Here is a 25,844-nt window from a genome sequence, read left to right as displayed (position 1 = left end):
ACTTTATCAAATTGAGGAAAGTAGGTGAGAGCATAATTAGAAATGAAATAATCTACCTATCAAAATCTTAAAAAATTCAATATAATAGGAAAATGTTTTAATATGATACTATAATTATAGACGACAAAAATTAATATAATTAGAAGAAAAATAAATTTCTTGCCTAAATTTTCTTAGATTTTCTTTTGAAGTTTTTCTGAGTGGAAGTTACCAAAATCCAAAAAATTAATCTTAGTCGGTTTTGGGGAACATAAAATGTTTGAAAAACAAAATTTTAAAATTTGGTCAAATTTCATGGTCAAATAAATAAGTGAAGATTAATTAAAATCTACTCTTAAAATATATGGTCAAATGCTAGCTAAAAATATGCCATGAACTTTCTATTTTGAATTCTTATCATATAAAACAAAGCATATGACAAAAATATAATCTTGCTATATATTTTTTTAGGATTAATGCATATGCAGCGCCTTAAACCTATTCATATTTTTTCGTTTAGATGCTTAAGTTTACCGATTGAACACTCAAACTCAAACTATAATGTGTCTATTGGACAGACTATGCCAACATAGCACAACTTGTGTAGTACACTCTCCTTTGAGAGAATGGAACGCCCCAATTTTACTAGAAATTAAATGTAAAATAACAATAAAAAAAATGTATAAAAAAATATAGGCTTGCTGAAGAGATTGTTGAAGAAAAAAATGCTTTTATTTTATTATCGATATGTCATTTTCTTATTTGTAATAATGCCACATAAGGAGCATTTGAAGGTCATGCACAAAGCATTTGGACTTGCTGAATAGATTGTGTTCAATACGCACACTATGACTTGAGTTCAATCATTCAATCGGTAAGTCTTATAATTTAAGTGTCTAAATGAAAAAAAGGGGACAAGTTTAAAGGGCCTTATATGCATTAAGCCTCTCTTTTCTTTTCTTTTTTTAATTTTTGACTAAACAAATTGTTGAATTACAACCCATGATCAACACATTTATGTGTTAATACAATTCATACACAATTCTTTCATACATAGTGAATAACTCATGTGTGATAATATATATATATATATATATATATATATATATATATATATATATATAGATTATGGTCAAATTTATTAGTAATCGGTGTAAAACTGCCCTTGTCAATTGTCATTAATAAAATAATAGGTTAAATTTGTCATTTTTAAAAGAAAAAAGCTTAACTATTATGAAAATTCTGACTTCTCCGCTAAATTTGAATATATTTATTTTTTTCTAAAAAGTGACTTTAAATTTTAGTTGGCTTTACTCTATAGTTCCCTAGTACAACTGTTACTAGTAGTAGGAATATGGATCAACTCCTCTCATTATATTCCTATTCTCTTCTTCTAATATAATCACTTCTTTTAAAGTTGTCTATCAAGTGGTTAATGTATTTTTGTGTTTTTGTGTGATGTTTCAATATTTTTTAAGGTTCGATTTAGAAATATAATTTAAATTTAAATTTTATAACTTCTATTGTCACCATATTCTTAAATCATTTAAGATCGGTCAAATACTCACTATTTTACCATAATCTTTAATTATCAATAAATGAATAATTAATAATACTTTTGAATAAGCATATCAAGTAGTGGTTCTAATTTAAAATTTAAAAAGTGAGAAGGTGATAACATCAAATATACTTCTTAAAAGGAAATATAGACGGTTGTTTGTAAGGTCATAGAGAATGTGGAAAAATATTATCAATAGCAAATATTTAACTCGGTAGCCGTTATATAAAAAAGAGAGATTTAAATTGAAACAAAAATAAAAAGAATAACAATAGCTTAGACTAAATATTTATCTGTTTTAAATTATTAGAAATAACGAATATGAATGTGTTCCCATGATTGCATAACTTAGAAAGAATATTGTATCAGTGATCTATTTCAGTTCTTAACATGCAAGATCAGTAAGTTATTTATCATCTAAGTGGATGATCACTTATATAAGTGAATTTTACAACACAACTTGGTCCTTCTATAGGTGTATGCTTTACTAACCCTTATCTTTGATCCCATATTGGTATCCCTTGGTCCCTTCAAGCTATTAGACGAGGGTTTATATAGCCTCAAATCTTCGTTGTACAATCCATTTTCCCATTTGTTACCACCTTAGTCCATCAAGTAAGAACAAAGTGAGTTCTAACGTGGATCCTCATTAAAAAGCAATCAAAGCAGAGAAAAACAATACATGCATGAAAACCATTCAAGAATCACTTCTTACATTAACTTACTTTGATAATTCATTATGGCTCTCACAACCCTAATTATGAAATTTAGCTACACATTATCTCAAAAACACAATCAAAATTCATAAAAATAAATTTATTTGTGTCAATCATAAAAAATTAAAAATAATAGCTAAAATATCTTCCAAAAATCACGAATACAAATAAACAATAAAAGAGAAGAATGAATAAATCAAAGTTCTCCGTCCTCCATGTCGGCTCTTACAATGTTCCCAAGATATAAAGTTCGAATCTCTATGTTGTATATTGAATATTGTGGCCATTAACATACAACATCAGTAATAATTCCCCATTTGCCCAGCCTATCTTTGGCTTATAGCCTTCTAATTATAGCCAAGTAAAGCGCAAATATCCACCTATGATTGCCTAGATTGTTGCATGTCAGTCTTCTCCTTGGGACCTTATTGTATTCTCCTTTTAACTTCTTGTACATTCCTTTAATACTGAATTCTTCTGCCTTCATGATTTCTGTCACTTGTAGCCAGTGCCCTGCCTTGAGAATTTTACTCAGAATCCAGGAGGCTTGATTAACTATCACATTCCATGGTTCCCTACCCTTGAGATAAAATGTATGGACCCAGACAATCCATAGAGTTATCTTTTTGTTGTTGTGGTTCCATAGGTGCTTTAGTATAGCTTCTTTATTCCACACATATATCTCTGACATTAAGTCCTTCGGCAACCCTTGGCAGCAAAGTGTTTCCCATGCTATAAGTGCCTTCCCTTTGCTTTAACCATTCCATAGAAACCTTTTGCACATTGTTTCTACTCTTTGTAATATTTGCTTAGGCAACAGGAATATCTGTGACCAGAACCTGCATGGTTGTAAAGACACTATTCACCAGTTGGATGCTTCCTGCATAATATATGAATTTTACTGTCCATGTAGTTATTATTCACATCATCCTATCTATGAGTGGTTGACATTGATCTACTGATAATTTCTTTGAACTCAGAGGTACACCAAGATACTGAAAGGAAGTAATCCCTTTGTGAAACCTATATGGTGCAGTATCATATGTTGATAGCTTCTGAAACTCCACCAAAGTATACACTGCTCTTGGCCTGATTAGCTATGAGTCCAAAAACATTAGCAAATTGTTGAACGCATTCATACAACAGGGTGGTTGATTGTATATCTTCTCTTCTAAACAACAAGATATCATCAACAAAGCTTAGCTAAATGATTTGTTATTTGTGGCATCTTGGATGGTATTTGAAAACTGGTGTGGATCTCAGAGTTTTCAATAGCCTGGTTAGATATTCCATACCAAGGAAAAAAGATATAGAGATAGAGGGTTCTGTTGTCTCAACCCTCTCTTTGCTTGAAAAGGTGGACTAGGGCAACCATTTATCATGATATAATAAGATTTCTTCCTAACACAACTCATTAACCATGATATGAGCTTGTAAGGAACCTCCATGCCAACTAGTACCTCCTCCCGGAAATGCCATTCCAAGGAGTCATAAGCCTTCTGCATATCAATCTTAAACATGCATCTTGGTGATATGCCTTTCCTTCCATAGCCTTTGACCAATTCATGACTAATAAGAACTTTATCAGTTAGCACTCTACCAAGTACAAAAGTAGCCTAACTTGAATCCTCTAGATATTCCATAACATTGTGAAGTCTATTTGTGAGCATCTTTGAAATGATCTTATATATAGTAGTGCAACAAGATAAGGCATGTATTCCTGATTGAGGTAGGGTGGTTGATGAGTCCATGATTTGGACTCATTTAGGGCTTTATTTGGATAGATTTAGTGTCCTCAAATGCTTATTTTGTGCCAATAATTGATGTAAACTCCTTGATTTCTAGGTATTTGGATTGAGGAACAAAGCATGGACACTACTGAGCAAAGAGGAACAAGGCAGCTTAAAGAACGAAGAAAAAAAGGCATGTTGATCACCTAATCCATTGGGCGAGTCGTTGAATGGCTATTATCTCACCTAAAGTTCCAGTGTGCCAAGCCTTGAAGGAGAAAGTCAAGTCGGCGAGAGAAAAGAGCAGTCAGCGTGTCACCGAACGGTTTCGCGATGCAATGTTGGATCGGCCAAAGTTACAAAACTTAAGGATGTTGAAGGCCAAAGCAAAAAGGCGATGGAATTGACCAAAGGGCGGATCACCGAGATGATCGGCGATCCTGACTTACTGCACCGAATGGTCCTTCGTAGCATATTTTTGGCGACTATAAATACATTTCTGAATATTAGTATCATTTTCATAATATAGAATTTTTTGAGTTTGAATTGAGAGTATTGAGACAAAACTTTTCCTTAGCTTTGAAGAATTGAAGCTTTACATTTTTGAGAAATTGGAAGTGGGTCTTTGAGATTCTTTAATTTGGACCTTTGTAAAGACGAAATTAATCTAACCCAGTTGATGGAAACAAAATTTGGTAACAATTTTCATCTTTTTATGATGTCTTGCTAAAACCCCAATTCTTGGGGTGTGATTATGGGATTATGGTTGATTTAGCTCATGGGTATTGCTAATTGTTAGTTTAAATGTTGTTTAGAAGTGATTTCATTCAGTAATTGTAGTTGAAATTAAAGGATTGTAGTTGCAAATACAGTCATACCTTCGTGTTTTTGGCTTGCTCGAGAGAGAGATTTTAAAATCAAGATTATTGAATTGATGGTCTGTGGGTATTGGGTTGTCATGGGTTCAGCTCGAGAGAGTGAATCCTAAACTCTTTTCCACACATTCAGCTCGAGAGAGTGAATGGACTAAAGCGTAGGTTGTTCTTATTTGCATGCTTGTTGGTGTTCGAGAGAAACCAACTTGATTCGGGGTAAATTGTTTGAGAGAAAGTTTATCCCCACTAAAGTTTAGCTTATTCACTAATTTACAGTTATTTACTAACAGTTGCAATTACCCATTTGTCTATATTAGCCTATAATTGAATCACATCCCAAGAACCTGTCTCATTATTGTTAAATTCGTGTTATTTGTTATTGTTGTAGCTGATAGTTGAAACCAAAACCCCACTGTTATTTGACATTCGTGCCACCCCTTAATTTGAATTATGTTTTTATTCGATAATGTCTATTCCTATGATTGACTTGAGCATATTCGTGCTTTCCTATTGATTCTCAAACACGTACCATTCCCTGTGGGATTCGACCCCAACTCATTTAGTTGAGTTATATTACTAACTAACGATCGTTGACACTTAGAATTGGATGAAGTGTCCTGATAAGTGAAATCAAAATGGCGCCACTGCCAAGGAGTGGTGTTGTTTGAGAATTTTTAGTTAAGTTGAATATTGTTCTGGTTAGTTATAGTTGAATCTACTTATTTTTAGTTTTGGTTTGCTTGTTAGTGTTTTGGAACATGAAGTATGAGTGTGAACGGAAGCAATGGTAGCCAAGTAGGCCACCAAGATGACATCGTCAACCTCAACAATGTCAATGAGCCTAATGCTAATGACCCTCATCTTATGGGTGGAATTAGTGTCATTTGCTTGCCGCTTGTTGAAGGGAACACGGTGTTCCATATTACTAGCACTATGCTTCAGCTCTTGCAATTGATGGGCAGTTCAGTGGTTTGGCTCATGAGGATCCCCATGAGCATAATAGAAATTTTGTTGATGTTTGCGGACCATTCTCCTTCAAGAATATATCCCAAGAGTCGGCCCAGCTAAGATTGTTCTTGTCCTCTCTGATGGGAGAAGCGTGCAAGTGGCTAGCTGAATTTCCACGAGACTCAATCACTTCTTAGGAAGAGCTTGTCACTGCATTTCGAGTGTGATTTTTCCCTCCCTCAAAGATAATGACACTTCGGGACAACATTCAGAGCTTCAAGCGTCTAGAAGGTGAGCCAATTCATGAAACTTGGCCTCATGGCTTGATTGACAATGTCTTGCCATAGTATTTTTACCAAAGCCTTGACTCGGTAAACAAGGGTGTTGCTGACCAACTTTCTCCTGGAGGTTTGATGCAGCAACCTTATGTGATAGCAGCTCAACTCTTGGATGGCATGACCACAATCAACTGAGAATGGTACACACGTGAAGACCAGGTCTCTCCTCTGAATTCAAATTAACCAAGGAAAAGATAGAGAAAGACGAAGAGAGGGACCAGAACATGGCTAAGATCATGACATAATTTGACATTTTGTTTTAAAATGTCATGGGAGCTGGTGCTCGAAGTATCAATTTCGTGGGTGTTGTGTGTGAATCCCGAAGAAGCCAAGTTCGAAGCTTTGTATAATGAGGAGGTGAATTTCCTAGCCAACCAAGGTGGTGGTTATTGTTCAAACTATCGGAGGCAGGGTGGTAACCAAGGTTGGAGAAGGGATGAAGGTTGGAGAGATCGTGATAGAGAATGGATGGATCGAAATCCCAATTGGAAGGGTGGGGGAAGAATAGGTATGTGCCTCCCCACGAGCGTCAAAAGCCAAAGGATTCAGAAGATGGCCGGTATGAGGATATGCTTTCTCGTATCATCAACAAGGTTGAGGGGTCGGACAAGATTTTGAAAGACGATGTGTCGACCCTTAGCCAGACAATTACCTCCCATTACGTCTCTATCAAGTAGTTGGAGACCCAAATGGGTCATATCTCATCTCATCTAAACCCGAGACAGCAAGGGGGTTGCCTAGTGATACTATGGTCAACCCCAAGAATGAGGTTTGAGCGTGGACTTGCGTCGTGCCGCGATGTTAACTAAGGCACTGCTTGGGAGGCAACCCAAGTTTTTTTTTTTTTTTTGGATATGAAATAATGGTATGTTGATTGTGCAGGTCAAAGTGTGGAATTTTTTTGAAAATAGGTTGGCAAGCTAAAAGTCCAGTCGGGGACTTGCTGAAGAGATCAGCGAGCCCGACTTGGACCGCCGCTGGACTCAAGACAATTTGAAATTGGAGTCTGTAATCGACGAGCCCAGAAGCAAATTGGCAAATCGCCGACCAGGTCGGCGATCACGACCTAGTCGCCATTTGGACCCTCACATTAACTGGAGGTTCGGTAAAACTCGGCGAGGTAAGTGCCCACTCAGCGTGTCGCTGAGCGGGTCGGCGAGCAAAACTTATAGCGCTGAATGGGCGAGAACTGGACGGTTTTTAAAGGCCAAAGGTTTAAACTTTCAAACTCTTTCACTTTCCTTAACTTTTCAACTTCCCAAAATCACACCCGCATTATAGTATTCTATATTTCTTCTATTTTTCTCGTATTTTAGTCATCGAGTTTGTGTTCAGAGTTCGATTTCTTTGCCGCCTGGCGCTTCAAAGTATATATTCGACATCTAAGGTTGGTTTTCCGAACCCCAAATTCTTTATTTAGCGATTTTGACTCATTTGCAATTGATTTTTATCTTAGTGATGTGTGTTGGGCCTCTTTGATCATAATTGTGTATGTGTGTGCTTGATTTAATTTGAATATCGTGCCTATAATGCCTTTAATGTTCTATTCTCGAAATTGTCGTGCTTGAAAATGTTTAAAATTGTGAGCTTGTGCTTGCATGTTGTTGGGTCTAGTCGGGTGAAGTCTAAGTCACCCACATTTGTGCCAAATGACGTAATTTGCCCAGTGATGGAGCGGTTGACGTCATTCCTAAGGGCAAAAGCCATCAAATGGCCAAATTTGGCCAAACCGGGAGAAGTCTGAGTATCTCGGGGGAATGGGTGTAATGGGTCTTAGTTTAATTAGAGGAGTGTATGTTTTTTATTTTTTCTTCGGGGGCTGTGGGGTTGAATTTGTGAAGTTGGGTTGAAAGTAGGCACGTTGGGTCGTTTGACAATCTGGGTCGAGCTCACCGAACCACTCGGCGATTCGCTGAATCACCCCTTATCGCCTTTAATTTCATGCTTAATCTTGATTTGGGTTCTGTAACTTTCGACGAGAAGCCTGAGTTCGCCAAGTGCACTCGGCGACTTCCCGAAAGTTCTTCTTGATCTCCCTTTGTCTGCGCCCCTAATCCCTAAAAGCACTGTAAATTTCGGTGGGCTAGTCCTTGCTCGCCGAATGTTGTCGAGGATTCGCTTAAAGGCCCTTCCCATCACCGACATGATAATTCTTTTGGGAATTTTTGAGCCAATCCTTTCGGCGAGTCCGATCTAGCTCGCCAAAGAGATTCGGCGACTCGTCGACTGGTTCGGCGTGTCTTTCTGCAACTGTTTTCTTCTGTGCTTTTGCTTGAATTATTTCTAACTTTTTCTGATGTTTTGCATATATGACAAGGACAAATCTTGACATCCCCCCTCCCGAAAAAGAGCACGGGGCATTACTATAAATGAAGGAAGAGCCAACCCTCCCAAAAAGGGAAGGCAAGAGCCTCCAAAAAGAGGACAAGGCAAGGGAAAAAGTCCCGCTACTGAGGCTCCGAAGCACAACTCAGATAGTGAGGGCTCCCAAGCCGCGTTCTCTGAGCCGGATGACGACAAGAAACTACAGTCTCGATGGGCTGAGATTCGTGCTAGATCTCACACTGACTCCTCTAGAGCTCCAGTATCAACCACTATGCCAGCTCTGGCACCCCCTGTAGCTCCAGTGCCACCAGTGGTCCCTCCTCCCAGGCTACTTAATAGACTAAAAGCTGATTGATTGCGAACTATCCTCGAGGAGAAGTTGTTATCTACAGAGGGCCTTGAAGGCAGATACTCCGAGGTGAGGGACACCCTCCATTTCCACCATTTTCAGTAGTTCACCAGGCCCCAAGGCACATACATTCTTGCATGGTTCCGGTAAGTTTACTTAGCATATGGTGATCTGGTTACTAAAAGAAAGAAGTAGGCCAGTGAGTTCAGACTAATTAAGTCGGTCATGGTCTGGGGAAAGGAAGTCGGGTGCAGTAGCGAGTACATTAATATTGTACTTGGCAGAGGTCTAGGAGCTACAATGGCATATGTGTGCTTGCCTACTACTCAGTCCTTGGATGATTTAAAGGGATGGCTTGCTCCATTGATTTCTGATACCACTCCGAGGTGGATCGAGGTAGGGGTCCCCATAGAGAAGAGGGATGAGTATTGTTGCTCGGTTCTGGTTTGGCTTTATTAGCAGCACCATTATGCCATCCCAGAACGAGTCCATCTTATGCCACCTTAAGGCGGCCTGCCTTGGGTTGATCATATCCCGGAGGAGCATTAACCTGGGACTTCTTATCGAGCAAGAGATGGCCATGAGGTCCAAGCAGAGTAAGACCGCCTTGCCATTCCTTGTGCTGATTTCAGAGATATGTAGGCGTGCTGGAGTACCTCGTGATGAGACGAGGGATATTGAAGTCACTCCTTCATCTTCTACAGACATTTGGCGTATAGAGGTCGAGTACACGTGAGAGGAGGCCGACAGGAGGAAAGCAGCTCCGGTGGATACATCTCCAGAGGTGGACATTGATTCGATACCTGCAGAGGCATCTTTGCCTACTTCGGCCTTCGAGCCTTCAGGTACATCTGCTCCTACTTCTTTTTCATAGGCCCCGGGTAATTCTACCTTTTCCCTGCCCGCCAAGATTACTCAGGCTATGATCCTGAAGATAGGGCACCTGGCCCATTCAGATGACGCGAGAGCTACCCGTCTGGAGACTGTAGTCCCGTGGATGATCGAGAGCGCCCTTCTTGCTGCACTGACCCCCCTCCGGACTTCCATTAACACTCTTACTGCGAAAGTTGAGGTTTGTGAGAGCAGACAGGGGGAGACTTCTGAGGTTACGACTTTGAAAGTCGAGGTTGCATATCTGAGGAAGGGCGTGGAGTACTTGAACTCCATTGACTTCACTTTCCTATTTAAGGCAGCTGATGATATGGGTGCCCCATAGACTTCTGAGATTCCTCCGGCCACCACCAGAGATGTATATCGGGATGGCATATCAACTGATGAGTCGGAGGCAGAGACCGACGAAGAGCATATAGAGGTGAGGGAGGAGAGCATATGTGGAGACTTGCCAAATCTAGAGGAGACAATTGTACAGTCGGTGATCCAGATATCGCTGACAAAGACGTCCATGGTAGCTCCTAGTGGACCCACTCCTTCTGAGGTGACCACGGGCACTGATGCCCCGACAGACGGAGTGACTTTCTAGACATGAATCTTTTTACCTCCCTCTCTGTCTTATTTTATTGACTTTTGGATATTTTATTGCTTGCATTTGAGGACAAATAGCTTTTGTTTTGTGGTGGGGTGAGGCCCACCTTTTATTATTAATTTTTTAGTTATATATTGGGTTTTTGAGCTATAAATTGTGTTTAACACTGTTTTTGTGGATGATTGAGCTTGTGGCTCCTTGTTTTAATTGTAAATGGTTTTTGGACCCTTCCGAATAATTTTGTGCCACCTCCTGTTTGTGTTTGAATGTGGTTGTTCTATTGAAAATTTCAGTATCGGTCTTGATCAATATTGATGACTTGAATAGTACTCATAATCGAACAAAAATGAATGTGCAGCTACGATGAGGCCAAATGAAGTTGCATAGGCAATAGTTGAACTTTTTGCATCTCGTTGTGACTAGCCAATTATCAAATTGAGTCTCTTGTGATGAACATTGTACACTAGCGAAAGTGTGGAGTCTTGTTTGACATTGGTGTCAATGCCTTGTGTGATGAGCTTACCGTGAACCATGTGTGAAGACACCTAGAATTTTCCCCGTTGGTCCGGTTGACTAAGTGATGCAAGCTCTTGAGATGATCTTAGGAAACTATTGAAGAGTGAAACAATTTGACATTATACCTCTTTTGTGGCCTACCTTGTTTGATGTGTGAACTTCTCTTGAACACCTTTTGAGCCTTAGCCTTTCCTTGGAAAAAACTTGATGAAATTGTGACCTATCTTTATCCCTTCACCTTTAATCCTCATAAGATGTGGTTTGTGTGAATAGCCAACTTAGGCCAAAAGCCTAAGTTGGGGGTGCGGTGAAAAGAGAAGGTAAATCAAGAAGTGCAAAGAAGTCCCCTTTACCCATGGTTTTAGAAAAGATGGAGCGCCTCCATACAAAAAAAATAGAGAAGAAGAAAAAAGAGAAATGAAAAAGAAAAAAAGAATGAAAAAGTTTATGAAAGTGCAAAGAAAATGGGGTGTCCGGTATTCCATGAAAAGTGAATAATGAGTGTGACCTTTGAGCATAAATGAGAGTGATGAGGAGAAGGAAATGAGGTGTTGTTCATACCACATTTCATGAGGATAGAAGTTACTAAGCCTAAATGACCATACATTTACACTCAGCCCCGTTACAATCCTTGAAAAGACCTTTTTGATCTTGAGTGAGCTGAAACAAGTGTTGATTGGAAAATACGGGTAAACCTATGGGTGAAATCATGCATTATGTTCATCTTTGTGAGTGTGAGTGTTGATAGAGATTCTGGAGTTATAAATTGTTGAACCATTGTGTGTGAATATGGAATCATTCTTTGTGTGAGGGCATATGAGTACCTTTGTTGAGCTTGAATTTGCATTTGAAGCAAGTATGGTGAACTTGAGAATCTTTGCTAATGGTGAGTCACAACTTGAATCTTTAAGTGCACAATTGACCCTTGCATGAGTAAGTTGAGTCTTTTTATCTGCATTCATGATTTAGTCTTGTGTAGCACTATTTGAGACATCCTTTTTGAACTGTTGAACTTGAGTTTTACTTGAGGACAAACAAAAGTTTAAGTTGGGAGTGTTGATGAGTCCACGATTTGGACACATTTAGCGCTTTATTTGGATAGATTTAGTGTCCTCAAATGCTTATTTTGTGCCAATAACTGATGTAAACTCCTTGATTTCTAGGTATTTGGATTGAGGAATAAAGCATGGACACTAATGAATAAAGAGGAACAAGGCAGCTGAAAGAACGAAGAAAAGAAGGCATGTTGATCGCCTAATCCATTGGGCGAGTCGCCGAATGGCTATTATCTCACCTAAAGACCAGTGTGCCAAGCCCTGAAGGAGAAAGTCAGGTCAGCGAGAGAAAACAGCAGTTCGCGTGTCGTCGAACGGTTCTGCGATGCAGTGTTGGATCGCCCAAAGTTACAGAATATGAGGATGCTGAAGGCCAAAACAAAAAGGTGATGGAATCGACCAAAGGGCGGATCGCCGATCCCGACTTACTGTGCCGAATGGTCTTTCGCAGCATATTTTTGGCGACTATAAATACATTTCTGAATATTAAGTTTAGTATCAGTTTTCATAATAAATAATTTTTGGAGTTTGAACTGAGAGTATTGAGACAACTTTTCTTTAGCTTTGAAGAATTGAAGTTTTCCATTTTTGTGAAATTGGAAGTGGTTCTTTGAGATTCTTCTATTTGGACCTTTGTAAAGACGAAATTAATCTTACCCAGTTGATGAAAACACAATTTGGTAACGATTTTTATCTTTTTATGATGTCTAGCTAAAACCCCAATTCTTAGGGTATGATTATGTGATTATGGGTTAATTTAGCCGTTGGATATTGCTATTTGTTAGTTTAAATGTTATTTAGAAGTGATTTCATTCAGAAATTGTCGTTGAAATTAAAGGATTGTAGTTGCAAATGTAGTCCTACCTTCGTATTTTTGGCTTGCTCGAGAGAGAGGTTTTAAAACTAAGATTATTGAATTGATGGTCTGTGGGTATTGGGTTGTCATGGGTTAAGCTCGAGAGAGTAAATCCTAAATCCTTTTCCACACATTCAGCTCGAGAGAGTGAATGGACTAAAGCGTAGGTTGTTCTTATTTGCATGCTTGTTGGTGTTCGAGAGAAACCAACTTGATTCGGGGTAAATTGTTTGATAGAAAATTTATCCCCACTAAAGTCTAGCTTATTCACTAATTTACAGTTATTTACTAACTGTTGCAATTACCCATTTGTGTATATTAGCCTATAATCGAATCACATCCTAAGAACTCGTCTCATTATTATTAAATTCGTGTTATTTGTTGTTGTTGTAGCAGATCGTTGAAACCAAAATCCCCATGTTATTTGACATTCGTGTCACCCCTTAATTTGAATTATGTTTTTATTCGATAATGTCTATTCCTATGATTGACTTGAGCATATTCGTACTTGCCTATGGATTCTCAAACATGTACCACTTCCTGTGGGATTCGACAACAACTCATTTAGTTGGGTTATATTACTAACTAACGATCGTTGACACTTAGAATTGGATGAAGTGTCCTGATACATGAAATTAGTGATGTACTTGTGAAATAAGAGTGACAAAGATTTTGTTTATAGGGGCATACGTTTCATTTGTTTGGAAAAAGTTTAGGACAGTTGTAGTTACCTCATCCCATATGATTGGACAAGCTTGTTTGAAGAAATAAGTATTTAAACCATCCTCTCCTAGAGCCTTAGAATCCCCTATACTTTTCAGTGCTTCCTTTAAATCAGCATCAATGAATGATTGTATAATAGACAATTGTTGTGTTCTGTTAAGTATAGGTCCAACTTTGATCACTTCTGGTTGTGTAGTTGGCATGTGTCTGTTATTCTGTCCTAGTAGCTTTTGATAGAAACTCATAACTTCTTTAATTATATTTGTTGGTTCTGTAATGATCGTGTCATCTTCCTTAGTTAGCATATTGATCTGATTATGTGATTTTCTACCCTTCATACTAGCAAAGAAATATGCAGTATTGGCATCACCTAGCTAAGCCATTGTATTCTAGACTTCTGTTTACAGATGTCGTCCTCTAGACTCCATTTGGCCAATTTTTCTGTAAGTATTTTCTCCATATCTATCATATTTTGAGGTATTGGAATTACCCTCATGTTGATTTGTTTGTTTATAAGTTCCCTCCTAAGCATTTGAACTATGTCAGAAACACCCATAAACTCATCCTTATTTAATTTCTGCATTTCTCTCCTTACCATTTTTAAATTTCTCCATATCCCTTCCATACCACCACCTAGTATCTACCAGCTTTCCTGCACCCTATCTCTGTGTAAAACCCGAGAGCACCCCGTATTCGCTACCGGCGTATTCGACCTCGAAGAGGTCTTATACAAGCCCTTAGCATTTGTCATAACATGTATCATAGAATAAAATCATGGAAAATTTAAAACTTTTACTTTGGAAGTTCAACTTTACTTCACATATGAAAAACAGAATCTAACTTCGTCACAATGTACCATATAGACATAGGAGTATCGAAAATGGGACTTAGCCCTTACATCAATAAGAAGTCTTGAAATAGAAAAGTACAACAATGTCTTTCAACATAAGCAAAGAACTAAACATAGAAGCTAGATCATAGGGTCTTGTCCTCGGACTTGAGGACTCACCAACTTGGGGAAGCAACTCCAAGTGTCTTGAGAAGTAAGCTGGAATCCTCAACAGCCCGAACCTAAATGTTTGGGGAAAAGGGAGAAAATATGGGTTAGTACAACACACGTACTAAGTATGGCTACTATGCATAAAAACCATTGAAACATGCATAAAAGGACATTTATTCAAAACATGCTTTTTACCAAGTAAATCCACTATTCACACAAATTAAGCATCATAGTCCAATCCAACATAATATCATCCCAACATCTAGACAACCCAAGCAATACTAGTGCAATGCAAAGAATAGATCCCCATAACCCTATTCAAAGCCAAGTATCACATTAAGCAACCTACTTCATGCATACATTCATAAGATCATATTTCATCATAACTTACCATACTCATAATGATCATACATAACATAGCTTCAACATACATAAGTCATAATCAACATAATCATAAGAGAACACTACTACAACAATCTCTTAGGATCCCACAAGTGCAATGCGCAAAAGAAGTCCCATACCCTCCCTTACACTATGTAGCAACCCTTAAGAAAGCCCTAGTAAGAGTTCACACCTTTCATACCTTCATTTACTTTTACATTAGGGAAAATATTGTAATAACCGACATAGACCATGAGAGCTACAGGAATCCAGTGTTCTACTCCTACACCGAAAAGAGAGGGTTAACACTTGCCTAAGGTGTAACCATTCGTACATAGCTATCTAGGTGGATCCACTAAGCTAAAGTCCTATGTGGGCACATAGTTAAGGGTCAAGGATATTACTTCTAGAAACCCTAACTTACTAAACGTGGGGGTTTCCATATCATGAGACAACACATACCGTGGGTAATCCGGACTTGCTAAACGTGAGGAAACCCATATGGGGAGCCGGACTTACTAAACGTGAGACCCCCATCTCATTTACATGCCCTTTCGGTGCTAAGCATCTAATTCCCTTTTGTAATCATATTTAGTCATCACATAAGTTCACATTAGCCTTTACTAGACTCTTATGTAGACTTCTTACCATAATAGCTCATATGTGTTCATAAGTGAGTAACAATCCATTCACTTTAGAAACATTTAGCAAGTGAGTAAACCTTTCACTTTACATTACACTATAATCATGAGGACTACCTTTCAATCATATATCAATCATACCGTAACATACATACATACTTCATAGCTAATTCAAGTGTAGAGGGTTAAGGATGAGGAAACTAGGTCATCAACACTACAACAACACATTAGGTATAACATCATTACAACTAAGCAATTCACCTTTCATACTTGAGTTCAAAGAAGAACCAACCTTCATACCTTATTGCCCTTCTTGGGACATCCATACTTCAATTACCAATTAATTCATAACCAATACATAATACAAGGTAATTCATGAAGTAATAACATAATCAACATCAATATAAGCAATTGACATATTCCCTTCATAGCCTTGAAGGCTTCATTCAATGACCCAACCCAAATTTCATAGAAATTATACATAACCTAGGGTAGAATAATCATACAAACATGAATTACATAACATCACATTCAATTCATAGCCTTCAATTGATATCCAACACAAACTAGGGTTAGAATTAGGAAAAGAAGGAGAAACATGGATCTTATGGGGAATTCTTCAAGAAACCACCAATACAATATAAATTCATCCATAATTGTTCATATAGAATCAATCAAAGTCAGTTTATAACATCAATTTTACTTTAGAAAGAAGACCTACGTTTTTGGATTGAAACCTAGAAATTGGAGATTTTGAAATTCATATTGAAGGGCCTCTTGGGGAGAGGAATCCCAAGAGTGATAAGCAACCATACCTTATTGACGAATTAACCACGAAAATCCGAGTTGAAACCTTGGAGAGTTGGTCTTCTTCTTGAAGCTCCAATCTTCTTCAATAGAGTTATTGGGAAGAGAGAGAGAGTAGAGAGAAGGAGGAACTTTAGGTTTGAGCTTTGGGGTTTTGTGTTTGAGTGATAAAAGTGAGGTAAATTGACTTAAAAATCATTATATACACGTCCCCTAAAGTACCCTATATACCCCTCACTTAGTTGGACTCTTTAATGAACTAAAAATCGATTTCTAAATTTCTGCATTTTCGTCGCGGACTTGGCTGTTCCCTGAAGATATTTGGAATTCAATTTTGAGACAGTAGAGTCTGCGATTCGACCGCGTTGCGAACTAACTTTTTGCTCCTTGGGGGAGCTTGTCCGCGATGCGGAGCTATTCCCTCCAAGTGCAATCTGCAAGCTGCCTTGGCAGCTTGCTTGGCCAAGGTTGGGGTCCTTCTCGGGTCCCCTTATGGTGGCCCCAGGGCATCGTATTCGAACGTTTTGACCCTATAAAAATATATTTACCTAATTTAAACCTTTTTACAAGATTATACCATCATACGACACTCCCAAACCTTCCCAAAACCTAAGGACACACTAGAACACATTTTTCTCTAGTTTCCGAACATCGTGGTCGTTTCTTGACGTTTAGACTATTACTCTTCCAAACAGAGTCAATTGCATTAATTTAGATTTAGAAATATCATTTTAACTATTTTTAAGTCATTATTCATAAGGTGAGGCTCTAACTTAAGTCATAGAATTTCCGAGGTGTTACAATATCCCACCCTTAGGAACATTCGTCCCCGAATGTCACTTGGACTTCTTTCTAAGGAGACAATGACTCAAACTAGCAACACAACAACCAGTCACATCAACCACATTGTTTCATCATATCATATAGGAATTTAATCCACATCATCACTATGCTCAAAATTCTTTACTGCACATAAGTATAGGAGGAACTACCTTCTCCATATTCAATGAGCATCAACATATATATTAAGCAATCAACAAGACATTTCTTTCACAAGACAACATCAAGCATGCTCATTACAACTTCTCATGAAGACAACATCTCACAACATCTATGGGTGCAATTTCAACCATGAGAAACAAAATTCATGAAAACTCAAAATACAACTTAAGCATGAATTTTCACAAAAATATACACATACAAGGAAATCATGTCATAATCATCAACACACATGATTTTCAATTTATACCAAATTAAGACAGACTACTAACCTCAACTTTTTCTAGGAGTAGGAGGAAAAAAATGAGGGTAGCGGGACTTCATGTCGGCCTCGGCCTCCCATGTTGCACCCTCAACTAGGTGGTATCTCCATAGGACTTTTACGGAGACAACCTCCTTATTCCTCAACTTCTTAACTTGACGATCAAAGATTTCGACCAGAACCTTTTCATAAGTGTAATGAACCGAGAGCACCTCCTAACCGTTACATGCGTATTCGACCTCTCGGAGGTCTTATACAAGCCTTAGCATTCACTCATCGCATAGGTCATAAAAATCACTAAGAATTTAAAACTTTTATTCAATAAATGCCATAAGACTTCAAGAGTCAACAACATTTGAAAACATCAATACGCAAGCGGAACTACTAATTCTCTTTAGCCAATCTTAGACAAGAACTTGAAACGTACTAAGGGACACGGCCCCTTTACAAATGAAATGAAACTTAAGTGTCTATTACAATGACTAAGAAACTTCTAAACATAGTCCTCGAATCTTGAGGACATACCAAAGACTTGGAAGAGTGAAGCAATCTAAGCAACTCCAAAGCACAATCTCCTCCTAGTTACCACAACCTACACTTGTAGTAAAATAGAAGAAAGGGGTTAGTACAACATACATACTAAGTATGAGGATATGCAAAACATGCCAAAAAGGACATTTGTTCGGAAGTTATGCTTTCATGCCATTTTGATAAAATCTCATGAACATCAACATAATAGGCACCTTACAAGTCACAACCAATAATACAAAGTCATATGCTTCACAAAAGCTCTTAAACATGCATAACCCATTTACCTTTTACCTTCTTGCCTTGGACCTCCACCTTAAGTAACTTTTAAGCAATACCTTTGTGCAATGTATGGGCAACGTCCCATACCATCACCCACACTAAGGCACCACCATAAGGTCACACAAAGTGCACTTACCATGCATACCTCAACCTTCACCAATTAATCATATGAGACATATAAGCACATAAGCCAACAAGTCACTTCATAAAACTAGAACACCGATCAAATGTCATCCCAAGACTCACCTAAGTAAGACATGGTGAGGCAGCCCATACTACCTCTCCATACCACACCCAAGTGATCCTTAAGGCTACACAAGACAAGCTCCCTTCACATCTCAACATAAATCGTTGATTCAACTTAATGCATTTACACAACTTCATTCACTAATGACATAAGATCATCACATACATTCAATTCAACATAAGCACTTACATTCAATTCATTATGACTCACTTTCACATTAGCATGCTCAAAGACCAAAACTTTCATTAATTAGCCCAATAAGACTCATTCATTCATTATCATTACTAAGACACACCAAGATCTCCCTTAAATGTCTACTTGTGCAATGTCTAGATGATGTCCCATTCCACCACCTATCCTAAGTAGTACACCCTTAAGAGACCCTAGTTCATTCATTCATTAATGTGAGGAAAGAGCCTTAAACGACATAGACCATGGAGCTTGACATGGAATCCCGGTAGTACCCTTACCGGATGAGGGATCCCTACTTGCCTAAGGTAGGGTCATTTTTTAGCCTTTACGTGGTAGAGACCACTAGCTAGTCCTATGTGGGCACATAGTTAAGGGATAGAAGGATTGCTTCTAAGTACTCTCATCTCAACTCACAAAGGAGAACCCATCTTAAGGGTTGCTACTAAATACTCACATCTCAACTAACGAAGGAGTATCCACTCATCTTCATATCCTCTCGGTGCTAGAAACTACTCCCCCATGGAGTTAGGACATTCATTTCATTTATTCATTTAGAGATAAGGATTGCTACTAAGTATTCTCATCTCAACTCACGAAGGAATACCCATCCTAACCCTCATTCATTCATTAAGAAAGCTCCTGGATCAGCTAGGAACCCCATTCATTTAAAGAGTACTTTATGAGACTATCCCTACAATAGACCCAACTTTCATTCATTAGCATTAACTCCCATTCTTTTCATTCAATCTTACATTTTTTTCATTCATTCTTCACTAGGTGTGAGAGTAGGTAAACATAGTCTACCCTAACCTCACGTTCATTATAAGTCATTCAAAGAAGACAACAACCAAACATAACACATAAAGTCTCTTACACAAGGTCACCTTTCATGCTCTTAGACCATACACAAATTCACATCATATCACATTACCTTAACATAATCAACATTACTCAAAACAACAATCATCTAACTTTGCCTACAAGGCCATGATCACAACATGCTTATAAAGTAAACACCTCCCCACTTTCAAAGGGATCAAACCTCACAATTCTAACATTTACTACATATATATATATATATATATATCTATATATATAAAATACTAGAATCGATAATTTATTCACAACTTCATCATCATGATAAGCCTTAGGTCACAATTGCCCATTCAAGGCCAACATCCAATATAACACAATTGACCATCAATTCCTCATAATTCAATATAGATAAATCAATAGCCCATAACAATCTACACATTAATATCACATTATTAGCTCATAATCAATAGATCCACTTTAGACCCAAAAATTAGGATTTCAAGATATGCAAGGGTTCATGGAGTTTTTGATCTTAAAACCATCAATATTAACATAACTAATCATTTGAAATACTTTCATGAATGAACCCAAGCTTAGAATTGAAATTGGGGTTCTTAGTGTTTTTGAAAAACATTGAAATCACTTTGATTTGGCTCTTTGATTGAAAGGAGGATCAAAGATAAAATCCCCATACCTTTATGATTAATTTCCTAGGAATTTGAAGGTGAAATCAGTAGGAACCCATCCCTTAGCTTGAAGCTTCATCAATGTCTTCCATGGAGTTCTAGAGAGAGAATTTATTTGAAAGGGAAGGTTCAATTTGGATAATGAGGTCTAATTCTAGATTTTGGGATTTTAACCACTTAAAATACCCTAAAATAGGTAGAATAACCGTTTATAATAATTCCCCAAAGTACTCAAACTACCCCTCACTTAGTTGGACCTTTTAAACAAGTCAAACTTGAGTTTTATTTTCGCAGATTTTGTCGGGAAACAAGTCCGCGACGCGGAGGTGTTCCCACAAGTTTCTGGAAATTAAATTTCTAGAGAGTAGAGTCTGCGACACGTTCGCGACGCTGATCAAACTTTTGGCCCTTGGTGGAGCTAGTCCGTGACGCGGACATGCTATCTTCATGCACATTTTCAAGCTGCCTTGGCAGCTTGTTTGGCCAAGGGTTGGGGTCCTCCTCGGGGACCCTTAGGGTGGTCCCGAGGAGTCGTACCCGAACGTTTTGACCCAAAAAACATTTATTAAGTCACTAGGGTCACCTCCACTGATTTTAGACTCCAAACAACACATAAAAACATGAACAACATACTAGAACACACCAACACGTAAAAGACTAGTTTCCGAACGTCTTGGTCGTCCCTTGAAGTTTGACTTCCAAACTCTTTAAAACTGACTAAAAAGGCTATTCTTCATTATTTTAACAAGTTATTAATGCATGAAACCCATGTGAGGCTCTACTTTATCCTACTTCATTATGAGGGGTGTTACAATATCCCCCACTTGGGAACATTCGCCCTCGAATGACACTTAAAACACTTATGATGATTCAATGACCCTACTTGTCACAAACCGAGAGCACTCTCTAGTCGTAACCGGCGTATTCGACCTCGAAGAGGTCAAATACAAGCCTCATGGATCATTCATTCATCGTATAGACACTAAAACCCCCAAGGAAAAAAACACTTTCTTCACACACGGAGAAACTTTCATCAAATAACAAGCGGAAGACTTTCTAGACTTTATCCAAGATGTCTCAAAACCATCTAATACTTGAATACAACAATGGGACTAAGCCCACTCAAAACTATAACAAAACTACAAGACATAAAGGAACATGTTGGTTATTGTCCTCGAATATATGAGGACTCACCAAGTCTTCATCTTCAAACACCTTCGAAACCTATCCATCAACCATGGAATATCAACATCTCCAATTCCCTACACTTTAGTCAAAAGGGAAAGAAAGGGGTTAGCACAATTAAGTACTCAGTATGGAAACCATACAAAAACATGCTAAAAAGGACATTTGGTTAAAAGTCATGCCCTATGCTATTTTAGTAAAACTTTATAATAATTCCCCAAAGTACCCAAACTACCCCTCACTTAGTTGGACCTTTTAAACAAGTCAAACTTGAGTTTTATTTTCGCAGATTTTGTCGGGAAACAAGTCCGCGACGCGGAGGTGTTCCCACAAGTTTCTGGAAATTAAATTTCGAGACAGTAGAGTCTGCGACACGTCTTGACGTGGACTAAACTTTTAGCCCTTGGTTGAGCTAGTCCGCGACGCGGACATGCTCCCTCCATGCACATTTTCAAGCTGCCTTGGCAACTTTTTTGTCCAAGGGTTGGGGTCCTCCTCGGGGACCCTTAGGGTGGTCCCGAGGAGTCGTACCCAAACGTTTTGACCCTAAAAACATTTATTAAGGCACTAGGGTCACCTCCACTGATTTTAGACTCCAAACAACACATAAAAACAAGAACAACATACTAGAACACACCAATACGTAAAAGACTAGTTTCCGAACGTCTTGGTCGTCCCTTGACGTTTGACTTCCAAACTCTTTAAAAATGACTAAAAAGGCTATTCTTCATTATTTTAACAACTTATTAATGCATAAAACCCATGTGAGGCTCTACTCTATCCTACTTTATTATGAGGGGTGTTACAATACGAAAGGTTCTCATTCACCCCTAAACCTTCTAGAGGGAGAATGGACACCGGGTCACCTATACACTTCTTTAACATAGAAATATTGAACATCGGGTGAACCGGGGCCAATTCAATAGGCAATTTCAACTCATAAGCGACCTTTCCGACACGATTCAAGATCTCATAAGGCCCAACATACCGGGGGCTAATTTCCCCTTCTTACCAAACCTCATCACCCCTTTCATGGGTGAGATCTTCAAGTATACCCAATCACCTACTTCAAATTCAAGATTCCTCTTTCTATTATCGCATAAAACTTTTGCCGACTATGATCCATTTTCAACCTATCCCTTATAAGTCAAACTTTTTCCGTAGCCTCATAGACTACCTTGGGACCAAGAAGAGGAAATTCGCCTGCTTCAAACCACCCAACCGAAGATCGACACCTTCTACCATAAAGTTCTTCAAAGGGTGCCATAGAAATACTCGAGTCGTAGCTATTGTTGTAGGAAAATTCTATCAAAGGTAGGTGGTCATCCCAATTACCTTTGAAGTCAATGACACACGCTCTCAACATGTCCTCTAGGGTTTGGATGGTGCGTTCCGCTTGACCATTCGTTTGAGGGTGAATGCGGTACTAAGTTTCACTTGTGTACCAAGCCCACTCTGGAAACACCTCCAAAAATAGAAAGTAAATTGGGCACCTCTATCCAAAATAATCGACAACGGGGCCCTATGCAACTTCACAATCTCCTTAATGTACAACTTAGCATAATCTTCTGCCGAATAAGAAACCTTGACGTGAAGGAAATGGGCTGATTTATTCAATCTATCCACAATGACCAAAATGGAGTCATGTTGCCTACGGGTTCGAGGTAAACCTACGACGAAGTCCATATTGATCTCTTCCCACTTCCAAGTGGGGGTATCAATATCTTGAGTTAGACCTCCCGGTCCTTGGTGCTTGGCTTTGACTTGTTGGCAATTTGACCACCTAGCCACAAAATTTGCTATGTCTCTTTTCATTCCGTTCCACCAATAAATCTCACGTAAGTCACGATACATTTTGGTGGCTCTCGGATGGATGGAATATCGGGACCCATGGGCCTCCTCTAAGATTGTCTCTCTTAGGCCATCCACATCCGGCACAAATAACCTCCCTTGGTGTCTAAGCACCCCATCCTCTCCTTGAGAGAAAGTTTCTATTTCTTTGTTGAGAACCGACTGTTTTAGTTCCATCAAAATAGGGTCAAGATGTTGCTTAGACTTCACGTCAACAACAACCGATGACTTGGAATTTTGACGGACCATGACACCTCCTTTTGGGGAATCTTCTAGTCGGACACCCAACCGGGCTAGCCTATGTACATCACGGGCTAACTCCCTTTTTATCTTCTTCCACATGTCACACACTACCCATAGATACATGACTCAAAGCGTCCGCAACCACATTTGCTTTTTCGGGGTGGTAAATGAGACTCATATCATAATCTTTCAAGAGTTCCAACCACCTCCTTTGTCAGAGATTCAATTTTTTTTGGGTAAAAACATATTGAAGACTCTTGTGGTCGGTAAACACATCCACATGTACCCCATAGAAATAGTGTCTCCAAATCTTTAAAGCAAAGACTACGGTCGCTAGCTCAAGGTCATGAGTTGGATAATTCTTCTCATGCACCTTGAGTTGTATCGAGGCATAAGCTATAACCTTACCATGCTGCATGAAGACACAACCCAAACCCACTCGGGAAGCATCACAATATACTACAAACCCTTTGGTGCCCTCCAGTAAGGTCAAAACCAGAGCGGAGGTGAGCTTATGTTTCAACAATTGGAAGCTCTTTTCACTAGATTCCGACCATTCAAACTTGGACTTCTTTTGAGTTAGGGTCGTTAATGGAGATGCAATAGATGAGAATCCCTCAATAAACCTCTGGTAGTAACCGGCCAAACCCAAAAAACTTTGGATGTCTGAAGGACTCAAAGGTCTAGGCCAACTTTTGACCGCATCAGTTTTCTTTGGATCAACTTTTATACCCTCACTAGAAACAATGTGACCAAGGAAAGAAACCGATCTTAGCCAAAACTCGCACTTGCTAAAGTTAGCATAGAGTTGGTGATCTTTGAGGACTTGCAATACTATCCTTAAATGATTCATGTGATCATCCTCACTTTTAGAGTATATCAAGATGTCATCAATAAAGACAAATAACAAATGAGTCTAGAAAATTTCTAAACACACGATTCATAAGGTCCACGAAAGTTGTCGGGGCGTTTGTAAGACCAAAGGACATCACTAAGAACTCAAAATGACCATATCTTATTCGGAAGGCTGTTTTCGGAACATAACACCTCTCACCCTAAGTTGGTGATAACCCGACCTCAAATCAATTTTTGAAAAGTAACTCGCTCCTTGAAGTTGATCAAATAAGTCATCAATCCTAGGGAGTGGATACTTGTTCTTAATGGTCACCACATACGAAGAGATCCATCCTTCTTCTTCACAAATAACACCGGCGCACCCCAAGGAGATATACTAGGTTGGATGAAACCCTTATCCAACAAATCTTTGAGTTGAGCTTTTAATTCCTTCAACTCCGTCGGGGCCATCCGGTAAGGAGGGATTGAAATGGGTTGTGTATCCGGCAATAAATCTATGCCGAAATCTATTTCCCGTTCGGGAGGAATCCCGGGTAAGTCATCGAGAAAGACTTCCAGAAAATCCTTCACTACGGGGACCGACTCCAAAAGAGGAATCTCGAACGTAAGATTCTTGACCCTCACAATATGATAGAGACAATCCTTAGAAATTAACTTACAAGCTTTTAGACATGAAATGATCCTTCCCCTAGGAACGGAATTTCCTCCCTTCCATTCTAAAATGGGCTCCTTAGGAAATTGAAACTTCATAATTCGGGTCCTACAATCTATGGACGCAAAACAAGCATAAAGCCAATCCATCCCCAATATAACATCAAAGTCTAACAAATCAAGTTCCACCAAATCAACTAAAGTGACTCTATTGGGCAATGATATGGGACAACCCCTATAAACTCTTTTTGCAACTATGGAATCACCCACCGGGGTAGAAACCGAAAAGGGTTTATCTAAGACATCAGGAAACATATCAAACTTCATAGCCACTAAAGGGGTTACAAAAGACAAAGTGGCACCGGGATCCAACAATGCATAAACACTAATTGAAAATACTTGTAACAAACCGGTCACAACATCCGGAAAGCTCTCTTGATCACCTCGGGATTGGAGAGCATAGAAGCGATTCTTCTTAGGAGCATTGGGATTTGGGCCACTTGCTTGTGCTTGAGCATTTTCCCTTCCTTGAGCCTTTAGCATAGGGCAGTCCCTCCTCATGTGGCCGTCGTTACCACAACCATAGCAATTTCCCATGCCAACTAGGCACTTGCCTTCATGTTTTCGACCATACTTTGAACAAATAGGCTTCTCAACATAAGGACCACCACCTCTTGCTTCTTGAGGCTTGGAGGTAGACATTTTACCTTTGTTGACCCTTGGAGTGTTAGGAGGACCTTGGTTGGAAAACCTCTTTTTGAACTTTG

At 38.8% G+C, this 25,844-nt stretch overlaps 1 protein-coding gene across 1 annotated transcript in view; it reads right to left on the bottom strand.

The window, feature by feature from the left end:
* Window positions 1-1,514: 1,514 nt before the first annotated feature.
* Window positions 1,515-25,844, bottom strand: part of LOC125834475 (RGS1-HXK1-interacting protein 1) — a 96,316-nt gene continuing 71,986 nt past the window's right edge. The window contains exon 9 of the mRNA XM_049513621.1: window positions 1,515-1,526. The gene's annotated coding sequence lies outside the window, so the exon portion shown is untranslated. The remainder of the gene's footprint in view (window positions 1,527-25,844) is intronic.

Source organism: Solanum verrucosum, unplaced genomic scaffold, assembly GCF_900185275.1.
Source record: "Solanum verrucosum unplaced genomic scaffold, falcon-dt-bn FXZP01000223.1, whole genome shotgun sequence".
In the NCBI taxonomy this organism is placed as follows: Eukaryota; Viridiplantae; Streptophyta; class Magnoliopsida; order Solanales; family Solanaceae; genus Solanum; species Solanum verrucosum.
The sequence above is the reverse complement of the archived record's forward strand: the minus strand, read 5'-3'. Positions and strand labels throughout refer to the sequence as shown.